Source organism: Rhinatrema bivittatum, chromosome 1, assembly GCF_901001135.1.
Source record: "Rhinatrema bivittatum chromosome 1, aRhiBiv1.1, whole genome shotgun sequence".
NCBI lineage: Eukaryota > Metazoa > Chordata > Amphibia > Gymnophiona > Rhinatrematidae > Rhinatrema > Rhinatrema bivittatum.
The window spans coordinates 145,431,904-145,445,601 of NC_042615.1; the positions used below are offsets into that span (position 1 = coordinate 145,431,904).

Here is a 13,698-nt window from a genome sequence, read left to right on the forward strand (position 1 = left end):
AGGCCACCAGGAATATTCCATCATTCACCTTTAAAGGGAAATATTTTTTTGATTTTTTAAGAAAGTAAAAAACATGAACAGTCATAAGTGTTACCTAACAGCGAACTCAACGGCATGGTCAGTGTTTCGCTGCAAAGTTTCCTTGAAGTAAACTTAATTTTGTAATCCACTGTGACTGTTAACTGAAAAATAAAAATGTTTCAACAAATTTCCAGAAAAATGAATGAAAATCAATACTTATCTGTAGGCCAGAAATACCGTTCATAGTAGGACGAGTAATCTCAAAGATGTGTCTCAGGAGGACCACTGAGGCAAGGAACCAAGATCTTCATACAGTACACAAATAAATGTCAGAAGAACTCCACCTGCAATGATTAGAGCACGGACTGATGACGACAACATGAAGCATCACATCAACCCAAGAACACCCTGAGATCTAAATCAGCATTAAGTCCCAATGGTGAAACAGACCAAAATCTAAATATCCATTTTTGTTCCAGTTGTAACAGTTTGTAATTCATGTCCCCACCTCACCAATGAGCAGATAATTGGTCTATTACCCAAAACTGTAAATCATCAGTCATGAAGCATCTCATCACAATGTACAACTAGAGGTGCATTTAAGCGATGATGTAGTAAATTCTATGTGTTACCCAAGATTCACAGGAAGCTTATTGATCTGCCGGGATGTCCCATTGTTTTTGGTAAAAACTCTTGGTTGGAACCTCTATTGCGTTTCATTGATTTTTTCTTAGCATCGTTTGTCCCTCAGCTGCTTTCTTATGTTCGAGATTCTCAAGCGATGATTTCTATTTTAGAACAGATACAGCTTGACACCATGGACATGACACTTGTCACTTTAGATACTGAGTCCCTTTATATGAACATACCACAACAGGAGGCTATTACAGAGCAATGTATTATTTTGATCAGCAGACTAGACCACATCGGATCCCAAATGACTTTTTAGTCCAACTTTTAAAGTTGGCTTTAACAAAAATTTGCTTGCTTTCAATAAAATGTTCTACCAACAAACTTGTGGTACTGCTATTGGAGCCTCCATGGCCCCAGATTTAGCCAACTTGTATGTTGGGAATTTTGAAGCTTGTTTTTTAACAGACTTTCCATTTAAAACTAACATTCTGCTCTGGAAACGTTACATAGAAGATATTACAAAGTTCGGCTTTGATGATTTTCTAGGCTGGTTGAATTCATTGGACTGCCATTTATATTTTACAGTTAATATACATTCAGATCGCATTCCTTTCTTGGATATTTTGATATGTAAAACCCCTACTGGGAAGCCGGTTTGCTCAAATATCTTTCTGCATTTTTCCAGTGTCACTTGCATACTGTGAAACAAAATCTTCCATTCAATTTTTTAGACTACGTCGTGTTTGTTCATCTGTTGCTGATTTAAGAACCAATCTAAATCACTAAGTAATCATTTCCTGACCAGGGGTTATCCTAACTCTTGTGTATGTAAAGCGTACCTTAGAGCTAGGTTCAGCCATTGAGAATGGCTTTTCCTCCCCCAGACGGCTGATTCTAAAAAAAACGGAGTGTTTGTGTTCTTCCGTTTTCACTTCAAATACATGCTCTTTGAGCATCTATTTTATGGAACTTGAGAATATTACAGATACATAATGTTTTTGGCACACCCCCGAGGACTGCATATACCAGAAGTAACAACTTGAGAGATCTGTTAGTCTACTACATCAAAACCACCTGAGTCAATTGTTTCCTCCAGTGGTGCTCACTATCCCTGTCAGGGGTGGCTCAAGGCAATCTGCCACCTGAGGAGAGGGATGAGATGGTGCCCCCTCTTGCTCTACCCCTGCCCCTCCTCCCTTTAGCCGCTGCCGGCCTGGCCTCCGGCAGTGTCAGCATCCCTCCTCCACACTGCCAACCTGGCCTCTAGCAGTGTTGGCATTGGCGTCCCTGCTCCATGCCTCTGGCCTGGCCTCCAGTGGCATCTGCATCCCTCCTTCATGCCGCCAGCCTGGCCTCTAGCAGCATCCTTCCTCCACACCGCTGGCCTGGTCTCTGGCAGCAGCCTGCAGCAGCGACCCTCCTCTTTTCTGCCACCACGCCTGAGTCGGCAGAGGCAGGCAGGATGAGGCGGACGCCATAGTCATGTTCTGAGAGGGGCATTTTTTGCTGCCTCAAAATTCTGCCATCTGAAGCGGCCGCCTCACCCTGCCTCATTATAGAACTGTGGTCACTGCTCTGTTTGCCATGTGTCTATGAGTGTTTTGACTGTGACAGTATCTGCTATTAATTTTGTCATCAAGTTGAAACCTCACATGGCATATCATTAGTTGTTATTTATCTCGTCAAATCTCCTTGTGACAAGGTCTATGTGGGCAAGACTAAGTGGATAATCAAGACCCGCATGATTGAACATCAATCTAATTTACTACATCATCGCCTGAATACACCTCTAATTGAACATTGTGATGAAATGCTTCATGACTTTGATGATTTACAGTTTTGGGTAATAGACCAATTATCTGCTCATTGGGCGCAGTGGGGTCATGAATCATGAACTGTTACAACTGGAACAAAAATGGATATTTAGATTACGGTCTGTTTCACCATTGGGACTTAATGCTGATTTAGATCTCAGTGTGTTCTTGGGTTAATGTGGTACGTCATGTTTTCATCATCAGTCCATGCTCTAATTATTGCAGGTGGAGTTTCTCTGACGTCTTTTTTGTGCGCTATATGAAGACCTTGGTTCCTTGCGTCAGTGGTCCTCCTGAGACACATCTTTGAGACTACTCATCCTATGAATGGTATTTCTAGCATACAGATAAGTACTAATTTTCATTTATTTTTCTGGACATTTGTTGAAATTATTTTTATTTTTGAGTTAACAGTCACAGTGGATTACAAAATAAAGTTTACCCCTGAGAAAATTTTGCAGTGAAACACCGGTTGGGTTCGCTATCAGATAACACTTATGACTGTTCATATTTTTTACTTGCTTAAAAAATCAAAAAAATATTTCCCTTTAAAGATGGATGATCGAATAGTCCTGGTGGTCTTAGCAGGCTTGCTGACACCTTATTTTCATTCTGTCATTAGCTCATGTTCTGAGAGGGGCAGATAGACTGGATTTTTTGAGTCTGGCAAATTTTGTCCCAACTTTTCTTTTTTTGTCCACATCATTTTGGGACTTATTGACTCTTTTTTTTTTTTCTTTTGTTAACCAAAGGTCTGGCCACATATATGTTTACCCTGAACCCTTGTTTGGTCTTTGGGTCAATCTATTTTACTTTTGTTGAATTGTTTCTTTGAACCACCTGCCTTTGACCTGCTGAGAACTTCTGTCTGCATCACGCTAAAATACTGACTGAGCCATGAATAACCCCACCATTTTTGTCTGTCCATAAGTCTGTCTGTCCTCTGAAGGGATCTATGTGTTCTCGAAAAGCTTGTGCATCATGTCTTCTTTGGATTATTAATAACTGGTCCCGTAAAAGGTAGGATAGCTTTGGGCCTTGGTGTCAGCACTGTGGTGGGACACATTTGTTTCTGGTTCTCTAGAGTGGAGCTCAGCAGGGTGGCCTGGGTCTGTGGCTTCAGGCTCCTGGCCTTTTCTGCTGTTCCACGATTATAAACAAAGCAACCATCATCCAGTCTCATTCTGCTGACACAGATATTGCCCCTTTAAATCTCACGAGTTTTGTATTTTGTAATAGTTACAAAACATTTCAACTTTGTGGAAATTGACACACAAAGCTGACTTTTCTTAGTTTTGGAATTATTCTTCACTGACAGTCATTTAGGAAGAACACATTATATAGCGTTCAAATAGGTGTAAGAAAGCAGCCCTCATAACAAAAGTGTAAGCTATTTTTTTTTCTGTGGTTCAAAACATGAAAAGGTGTGAAGATGGCATCACATTTTCCACACTCTTTCTAACTTGTTTCAGAAAAGGCTAAGGGCTTGGAACATTTCGTCTGCTTTGCATAAAGCCACCGCTGAAAAACTCCTCCCTTTTCTAACCTGCTGCTGCCAACACACACCTTGCTGCACCCCTCCCCCCCCCGAATGAGTCCTCTACAGGCCGCTGCAGTGCACGGAAACTGTGCACGGCACCCAAGCCACAAATCCAAATAGGACAACCTCTTTCTTTGCATGTCAAAATCAGTTTTAGGTTCCTGGGCCTAAAACTTTGAAAGTAATCCCTCAGCTTCTTTTTTTGACTAAGAAGTAAAGTAAAGGTTTTGAGTCATGAATTGAGGATGGTCCCTTTTTGGCCTTTTGGCTAAGATTGAGATTAGACCTCCTATTAAAAAAAAAAATACATTTTTCAGTATAGTTACGTCGACCAGAAAAAAAGCCTTAATAGCCGACCAAAAATTTGGAATTAGAAATTACTTATGGAAGAATCTTGCCCTCTGAACAAAGCCTCTAATTATATTTTGCTTGCTTCCTGCTTTATATTGGATTTTCTGGTAGCTTACAGTGTGTGTGGCTATATTGCATAAGATGAGTATCCCTGTGAAACAATACTATATTGTTAAGGTGAATAGAGGTTTTATTCAATTTCTTTGTTTCTATGTCAAATATTTTGAATAAAAATAAAGTCTAATTTCTTTTATTTGCATAGATTCATTCAGAGCTCTAGCCAGACAATTTGGTGCCTATGGCCAAGTGAAAAACGTGTGCCTTCACTCTATACACAACATGAGCTTGGAGCTGTTTTAAATTTAACTTCAAGTTTAACATTATTATTTATAATCTATAAGTATGACCCTGATCCCAAAATTGTGACCTATAGGTCTATATGGATATGACCCTTTCCTTTACCCAGCTGTTCATTCATTCATTCTTTCAATTTAATATACTGCTTGTTATAAAAAAAACCTCTAAACGGTGTACAGTAATTATATAAATCCACAACCCATCCCAACATAAACAAAAATGATCTCTTTCTTGTATAAGCAGTAGGGGTTGAAAAAGGAGTATGTGCCTTAAACCATAAAGTCATGCCTTTTTCTCTTTCATTGAATTATAGGATTTTTTATTATAGTAAACTAATTAGGGTATAGATTTCACTAACAACAAAACACTCTCTCCACTACCAGGCACATTGTGATGCACTACAAAACCCTGCTAAAAACATACTCAGAACCTTTATATGAAACTGCTATTCTATAACAGCAACAACCTTACTTATGAGAGATAAGCACTACAATTACTACCACAGGCCCTAGAACACCAATGCAACTCCTACTGGAAAAACAAGCTATATAGATCCCTGCACAGAAACAGAATCCCTTAATGTATTCATACAAGCACAACACAGGCTGACATTTACCTAATACAAAATAAGGGCCCATAGATTAGATTTAGAAACATGTAGACAAAAAACAAAATGGAAATCACAGTGCAACATGGGAAAAAGAGAAATAGAAATGCAACATACAAAGTTATAAGAAATGTGCATTTGCAAAGCCTGACACATTCCTCTGAGTAGCTCAAATGGTAAAGTGTGTGACTTTTAATTTCTGGCTCATGGGTTCGAACCCCATGTTGGGTGAGAGAGAATTATGATGTGGTTAGTGTATCTGTGTTTAAAAAAGGATTGGAGAAGCCCATTACCTGCTCTTAATTAAGTTGACTTAGAAAATAGCCACTGCTATTATTAGCAACAGTAGCATGGAATAGACTTAGCTTTTGGGTACTTGCCAGGTACTTGTGACTTGGATTGGCCACTGATGGAAAAAGGATGCTGGGCTTGATGGACCCTTGGTCTGACCCAGTATTGCATGTTCTTATGTTCTTATGTTCTCTCTCATTAAATTGAAAACATGTTTTCTTTTCTGCCTTTTGTGTGGGCAGTTAATTTGGTCCTGGTCTCTTTTTGGCCTTCTCCTAAGTTCTTTTCCAGGATCTCCTTCCCATTTTCCATTTCTTCTCTTCCTCCTGTCTTCTTCCTTTCCTTTCCTACATCTGTCTCTGACACTGATCTTTCCCTCACATCTTTATTCTTGATTTCTCTCTTCCTTGTCCACTAATCTCAGACATAACTTTAAACCCTCCTCTTCCCCCTCTAATCCTCCAGTCCTCAATCTCCCTCTTTTCCCTACCTACCAGCTTTCAATCTCCCACCCCTTTCCATTCCCTCCATCTTTCATATTTCTCCAACCTCTTATTCTCTTTCCAGTTTTCACCTATTCCTTAGTCCCCCATTACCACCTTCTGTCCTCACACCCAACCCAACCCTCATCTATGTTCCTCTGTCTTTCTCAGCTCCAGTCCCTTCCTTGCCAAGCTTTTCCTCTTTGGCCCCTTTGTTCTGTCTTTTGCCCCCTACCAAACCTTCTATTGCTACTCTTTCACTGCCTTCTGAGCCCCTTTCCCACCCTCTCTCACCTTTGTAATACCCAACTCCTTTTCCTCTGCCTTTCATACTCTCTCCAGTACTCCAGGTCATTCACACCTTCACTCATATCTTTCCCAGCACATCTAACACACCCCCACTCATATTCACCAATTGCCAAGTTCCTACTGTCTGCATCAAATGACTGTTCAGTCTGTGTCCCTGCTCTCGGCATCTTGTCCTTGTTTTGCTCCCCCCCCCCTCCACTTTATCCCAGATTCCCTGCCCTTCCGAGTCCCCACATCCCCAGTCACTGAGTTCCTGCTCTTACTCCTGGTTACAGAATCCCCATTCTTCTCCTGCTCTTCCTCACTCTCCCACCACCCAGTATCTGATCCATGTTTTTCACCTGCACTCTCTCTTTCTCTCTCTCTCTAGTCCTCAAGTGACAGCCCTGAACTCTCCTGCTCTCTCAGTCCCCAGTCCAGTTCTCCCCCTGCTCCCTCACCCTCCCAGTTCATTCTTCCCCTGATTTCTCCCAAATTTCAGTGTCCCAGTCCCCACCTGATTTGTCCCCCAGACCCCATTCTTTCCCTGCTCTCTGTCTCCCTTCTAACTTATCTCTCACAAATCCCCACATCCTTTGTTTGGCAGGCTCCTTCTACTATAGTTACAACACCTCTTTCTTCTTCCGGCTTGCAGTTGAAATCTCAGGCCCGTTATTCAAACCACAGGGCTGTTTCTATGCAGTCCCATGTGGTTCAAACAACAGCAGTTTGAACTGCAGGAGCCAAACTGGAGATGAGGTCCTGGACTGGAGACAGAGATTGGAACTGGAGTCTGGCAGGAATTGGAAACACGAGCTGGAACAGGAGACAGGAACGGACCTGGAGGCAAGGCTGTAGTGGGAGACAAGGGCTGGAACTAGAGACTGGACAAGACCATAGGAACAGAGCAAGGATCACAAATACTTGTAACAAGGAACTAAAGTACAGCAAGTAACATAAGATGAAGCAAGGTAGCACAGACTAGGAAGCTAAAGCAGGCCACAAAGCAGGATAATGTGATACTAGAAGGAGCGAGGCAGGGCAAGATAACCACAGAAGCTGCAGGACCAGGGAAGAAGGCCAAAGAGGCCACAAGGCAAGAAAGGAAGGCCAAGGAGGCCAAAATGCAAAGTAAAGTGAAAAAGCCACAAGGGCCATGCAGTAGCAAGGAAAGCAAGGTGGGCCATTGCAAGGAGTTAAGGTGACTCCATGAAAAGGCACTGAGTGCAGGGAAAGACTAGGTTAAATAGGGCTGGCTAGAGCATGCAAGAGCACGGCTCCATGAAGACCTCTGTTGGTTGGGAGGCTGCCTGGCAGGCAGGATTGTGACCCTTGGGGATCAGTACACTATAAAATAGGGATATCCTCTTATTTTAAAAATGACATAACATTTGTTATTTGTTTTATGTCATTTTCCATCCAAGATGACAAAAAAAAAAGAATGAAATTTTGTTTTACGTTAATGTCATTTTAGCATGCTTTTGGTAAAGTTTGTACTAAAGTATGCACTAAACAAACCTAATTAATGAAAAGATATATCTGGGAAAATGAGACGACAGAAACATCATAAATCCAAAACGACATAAGGATATGAAACAAAGTGGGGTTTTTTTCCCAAGCACACCCTGCTGAAAAGATGACAGAATACAAATGATTAACCTTTAGTCTATGCCTCCTTTTTTAATCTTGCTGATTTAGAAACCTGGCTAAGTACTGCACTTCCTCATAGCATAAATATATTTCAATGTATGTTCTTAGAATTATATACAATTTTTATGGTAATAAAGCCTTAGACGCTATTTAAAAGACACTTGGCCTTATTTAGAACAGACTTTTCCCCATTCTGTATAGGGGAAAAATATTGAATAAGGTCCAACAAAGTAGATTCATCTACATTTTTGCTCTGGTACAAAACTTGCTGCACATTTATCAATTAAAATATCTCCATATTTTGGATGAGGAAATATGCTAGGGCACACCTGGAGCAAAACATTGTAAGGTCAATACTCAAAGCTAAATATTTAAATGGATAACTTGGATACAATGGATTTACATGGATAACATGAGTTAGATGGATAATTTGGATACAATGGAAATAGATGGAAGACCAAGGAGGCCACAAGGCAAGACTGGAAGTCCAAGGAAGCCAAAATGCAAAGTAAAGTAAAAAAGCCACAAGGGCCATGCAGTAGCAAGGAAAGCAAGTTAGATGGATAATTTGTCATTTAGAAAGATAACGTGAATTGACCTTCTATGAACCTGCTCCAAAGATAAGATGCACTGGATGGCTTTCGGATTGTATAGTCTTTCCTTTCTCCTTGGCACCTCACTATAAAGGTCACCCAACATGTTGCAAGTGATGCTTTTTTATAAATTGCATGTTTCATTAGTTTCCCATCGTCAGGGTGGTTGGTGCCTCCGATCTGGGCCCCCCTGCACTAATGACAGAAAGTCACTGCCACCCAGAAGCTGTTGGACAGTCTGCACTCTGCAATGTTTATTTATTTTCCAAAATTTATAGTCTGCCTTTCTACTAAAAACACCCAAGGCAGGTCCCAACAAGTGAGACAGCCAATTAAAAACCATATAAAATAATATAAATGAATGCAATATTTACAAAAACATTACATCAAAATTACAGCCAATAACAGAGTATGTGACATGAAATGCCTTTTTCTGTTTTCCAACAGACAGACATTCATGATTTAAAACCATTGTTACACACTGACAAAATGACATCTTAGCTGATTAGCTGATGCTTTAAGAAGGAAAGACTGAAGGCCTAATTCACAGGGCTTTACCCACATTCTGTGTCTATGGAATAAAGCTTAGTGAATCAGGCCCTATGATAATTCAGTTTCTAAATATATTCTATCTTCTATCCTTTGAAGTGGTCTCTTTAGAGCAGCTTGATCTATATATGGAACTGTACCTGGTTTGAAGATAAATGGAAAATTCAGGTTTTGGGTGTTGTCATTCTGGTTACTTGTATGAACTCTAAATTTAATTGAAAAAAAAAAGTCTTAAACTTGAATAAAGAATGTTTCATTATCTATGTACACAATAACTCTTAACAATGAGACAGATTCTTTGTTAATAAACGTAATCAGTTGGGAAAAATGGATTTGCTCCATGAAAAAAATTAAACTTCCTGAAAGATAGAAATCTCTCCCTTGTGTAATCCATTCCTTCAAAGCCACAAACTTGTCTGGTTTTTAGGGTAATCAAAATATGCAAATTAACCCACATTTTACACCAAAGCCTGATATCCTAAAGGCTTTTATTCTATTTTGTGCCTATGGGGGAAAAATGCTTGTGCAAATAAATCTGAATATTTGTCATGGATATTCTGGTAGCCAGACTGGTTTGTAACCCTCAAGGACAAGAGTTGCCCACTACATCTAATCCCTTCAACCCTTCCCTCATCCCCTACTCCTGCTTTGGAGGCTTGGATGCTAACTTAGTTGTGGCAGTGGATCGGTAGAGAGATGTTAGTCTGTACAGCTAAGGAACAGGAGAACCGATGAGGAGGAAAAATAAAGCCATTTCCAATGCAACTGAGTAACAGTTCTGACTTCTTTTTATGTCACTGGCTTCCATTTCTTAGATGTAATAATGAGTTTTCCCATTTTGTGTCAATTGGAAAAATGTTTAGTGCATAAGGACACTAAAAATACAGTGTAATGATTTTGGGACTATTTCAGTTATTTTCATTTCAGTACTTTAAAAAAAATATTCTCATGATTTTATCTACTTAAAGCTTTATATGTTGTTGTTTTGGATTAGTGTGGATAGAGGAACTAAAGCTTAAAGTAGAACAAGCCCCCTCTAAGATACAGATCTGGGCTATGGACAAATATTTATGTAGTTCTCTACATCAAATTACCTACAGTTCCCTGCCCTTATAATCTAAAGCAATGAGAGATCACTTCACCAAGGTCACAAGTGTCAGAAGCAGCATTTGAATGCTGCTCTCATGAGGTCAACATTCAAAAGCCATTTAGATGGATAACTAAATGGCTGGGGATATTCAGTGCCATATGCACCTAAATTCTACTCGGAGGTGTTCTGGGGGCGATTGGTAGGTGTTTTGGGGTGGACCAGAGTTAGCCACTTAACCAATGAGGCTAACTATAGTTGGCCTATAGGGCTGTCCTAAAGTTAGCTGATTCATCATAACCAACTAACTTTAAGATAGCTGGAGATATTCAGTGGCGTGGCCATGCCACGCCACTAAATACTTGTAACCTGGACTGGCCACTGTTGGAACCTGGACTGGCCACTGTTGGAAATAGGTTGTTGGGGTTGATGGATCCTTGGTCTGACCCAGTATAGCAACTTCTTATGTTCTTAACTGTGACATGTTTTCCTCATGCATAAAGAAAAAAATACTTATGGGAAGGAAATATAAATATTCAAAAAAATAAACACTTCCAGATATCAAGAACAGTAATGAATCTTCTTCATATATATTTTCATCTATTTATATATCCTATTACTTCTATTTTGTGGACTTTATATACCATAGGGAGAAAACTTTCCCATTTACTGGCTGAATATAATCACCAGCCCCATCCAGTTAATTTTTATATTAATTTTTAAGCTTTTAAACATACTGTATTTTTAAAACTTCCAAAAAGTGCAATATCTGTCTGATAAAGTAAATTACTTTGTATATCCTTGTAACAAGATCATTTCAAACATACAGGATCTTTTATCAAATCGCGTTAGGGCCTTATCCCTAATGCCCACGATAACGCCTTAACGTATGTGATAGATAACGCATGGGAGGAGTTAATGAAAATCAAGGGTGCTTAACATGGCATGCGATAAGGTAATGCATGCTATTGCGGGATTTAACGCAGCAAAACCGAGATTTGCAATAAATATTTCAAATCCTGTTTTTGATAGAGAGAGAAAGAGAGAGAGAGCACACATCTCTGGGGAGACATACCACTGTAAGAGGGGGCATTCTGAACTTGGGGTGAGGTTTTGGTTTTTGGGGGGCAGTTTTACATGCACAGTCAGAGGTACAAACAGCACAGTAGACATCAGTGAAGATTTTATGTGATTTGGAGTGAGGAAAGGTATAAAAAGATGAGATTTGAAAAATGTACTCTCGACTTAGTTTGATGCACTCTCTACCTAACTGCTATCAAGCTAGGTTGAGAGTACAATGTACAAATCTCATCTTTGTGTACCTTTCCTCACGCCAAATCACATAAAATCTTCAATGATGTCTACTGTGCTATTCGTACCTCTGACTCTGCATGTAAAACTGCCCCCCAAACCTAGGCCACCACCAAAACCTCATACTTTTATGAGAGTCATATAAAGAGTCTCTCTTTTTCTCCTCTCTCTCTCTCCCTCTCAATACAATAAAAGCCTGTCTGGGCACTTCTCAGCTTGCAATGTGAAAATACCACAGGCACTGTATTGATAGCAATTTGATGAATCTAGGTCCTAGTGAAGAACTCCAAAAAATTACAAAATTAATTTGCTTTGCATGTCTCTGTCCATCTTAAAATATATATATGGGCCAGCATGAAGGTTGCCTCCTTCACACAGACCTTTTCCTGTGTACTATGTTTTCCACACCTCCTGAATTTTACAGATTGTTTCTACTTGGCTCAAGCCTCAGGTGAATGACCTTAACTAGAGAAGGGGACTGGGAATGGAGATGGTAAGAAATTACCTGAGTTTGGAGTTCAGACATCAAACAAAGCACAAAAAGCAGTAACCGCCCCCCCACCCCTAAAAAGAACAAAAACAAAAAAAACCAAAACAACCCAAAACTCTGAAACATGTTGAGAACATAAAATATTTATTCTTTCAGATCACACAATCCAGTCTGTTTTCTGTTGCTGCTGTTCCCTACAGAAAAGGTAAAACTATCATACAATTTTATCTTCTGATTGAGCAAATGGATAATGTCTCTCAAATGTTTACCTGTTAATCAAAATGGAAAACATTCAATGTAGTTCAACATGTATCTTTTTTTTTCTAGGTTGTGTAGCACTGATATTAAACAATCAACTTTGACAAAGGACATGTCAAAACCAGCAGAGAGAAATAGGGTCTATGAATTAAAGCTCAACATACATGTTAACCCGGTCCCCATAAACCTTAGTGGGTATGCTCTAAACATAACATGTACCTACTTGTAAATTAGGTTGTGTTGTATGCAAATAAGGCTTTAGCAAACATGCATGTAATACTGTATTATGCTGTTCTCCATGTGTCTACTCACAAAGGCCTAAACATTAACCCCTGTCTGAGCATGCAGAATCTTGCATTCCCTCCCTCATTCTAAATGGCCTAAAGTGAAAAGGATGGTTAGCATCCCTCTCAGTCTTCCCTTGATCCAAGTCCGTCCCTTTCCAATAAGGAAGGGACACCCTCCCAATATGGAACTGCAGGCCCCACAACCCCTTCTTCAAACCCCAAACTCTCCCAAGACTGATCCAACCCCCACCCCCATGAAACCCCACACTCCTCTCCCAAAACCATCTTCCTAAGCTAGACCTGGATACCTACTGCTCAAGCCTTGCTTCCATGAGCCAGACCCAGAACCCCCATCAATAAAGAAGTCCTCCCCTGAACCAGAACCAGTTTTCCCAATCAATGAAGAGCACCCCACAACACAAAGCCCCTCATTGAAGATCTCCTGAGACTGACCTTGAATTCCCCCACAAACAGAACTCCATGACCACTCCTACAATGAGTGGTCATCTGGAGGTTTTTGCCACTCCACAAAAATAGAGGATCCTGATTTTTATTTTCAGGAGAGACATCAGAGCCTACTTGCTGGCATCACTGCAACCACCGAATGGTGTTAGTAGGAGATCTATCACATCCCTCTTGCCGGTGAAGATTGGGACCTCTGGAATGGTTAAGACATGGATTTTTCCATCTTAGCCTAGGTTGGATACAATTTGTGAACAGCATAGATACCTGGGGTTAAAGTATTTTGTTTCATTTTGAGTATTATGTATTTTATTTGTTTTACTTTGTTCTTGTTTTAGAATTTGCATATATTCTTTGTATTTTGTTGTAAATTGCTCTGGCCAGATCTGCTATCTGTTGAGCAGTATATAAGAAATGAGAAATAATTAAATAAATGGTAGATACTCATTTCAGAACGATGGGGTTTGGGGAATCTGGGTTCATGGGCCTGGCTTATGGGGTTCTTCCTTGAGAGGGAAACCAAGTCTGGCTCAGGGGAGGGGTATCAGGGCTTGAGTGCAGGCGTCTGAATCCTACTTGAGAGGCATTTGGAGCTTGATTCAGGGGCAAGGGGAAATGGGTCTTGAA

The 13,698-nt window shown here is 40.2% G+C and overlaps 1 protein-coding gene across 1 annotated transcript in view; it reads left to right on the plus strand.

The window, feature by feature from the left end:
- Positions 1-11,796: 11,796 nt before the first annotated feature.
- LOC115083975 (tyrosine-protein kinase TXK-like) overlaps positions 11,797-13,698 on the plus strand; it is an 82,164-nt gene continuing 80,262 nt past the window's right edge. Inside the window, exon 1 of the mRNA XM_029588163.1 lies at positions 11,797-12,269. The gene's annotated coding sequence lies outside the window, so the exon portion shown is untranslated. The remainder of the gene's footprint in view (positions 12,270-13,698) is intronic.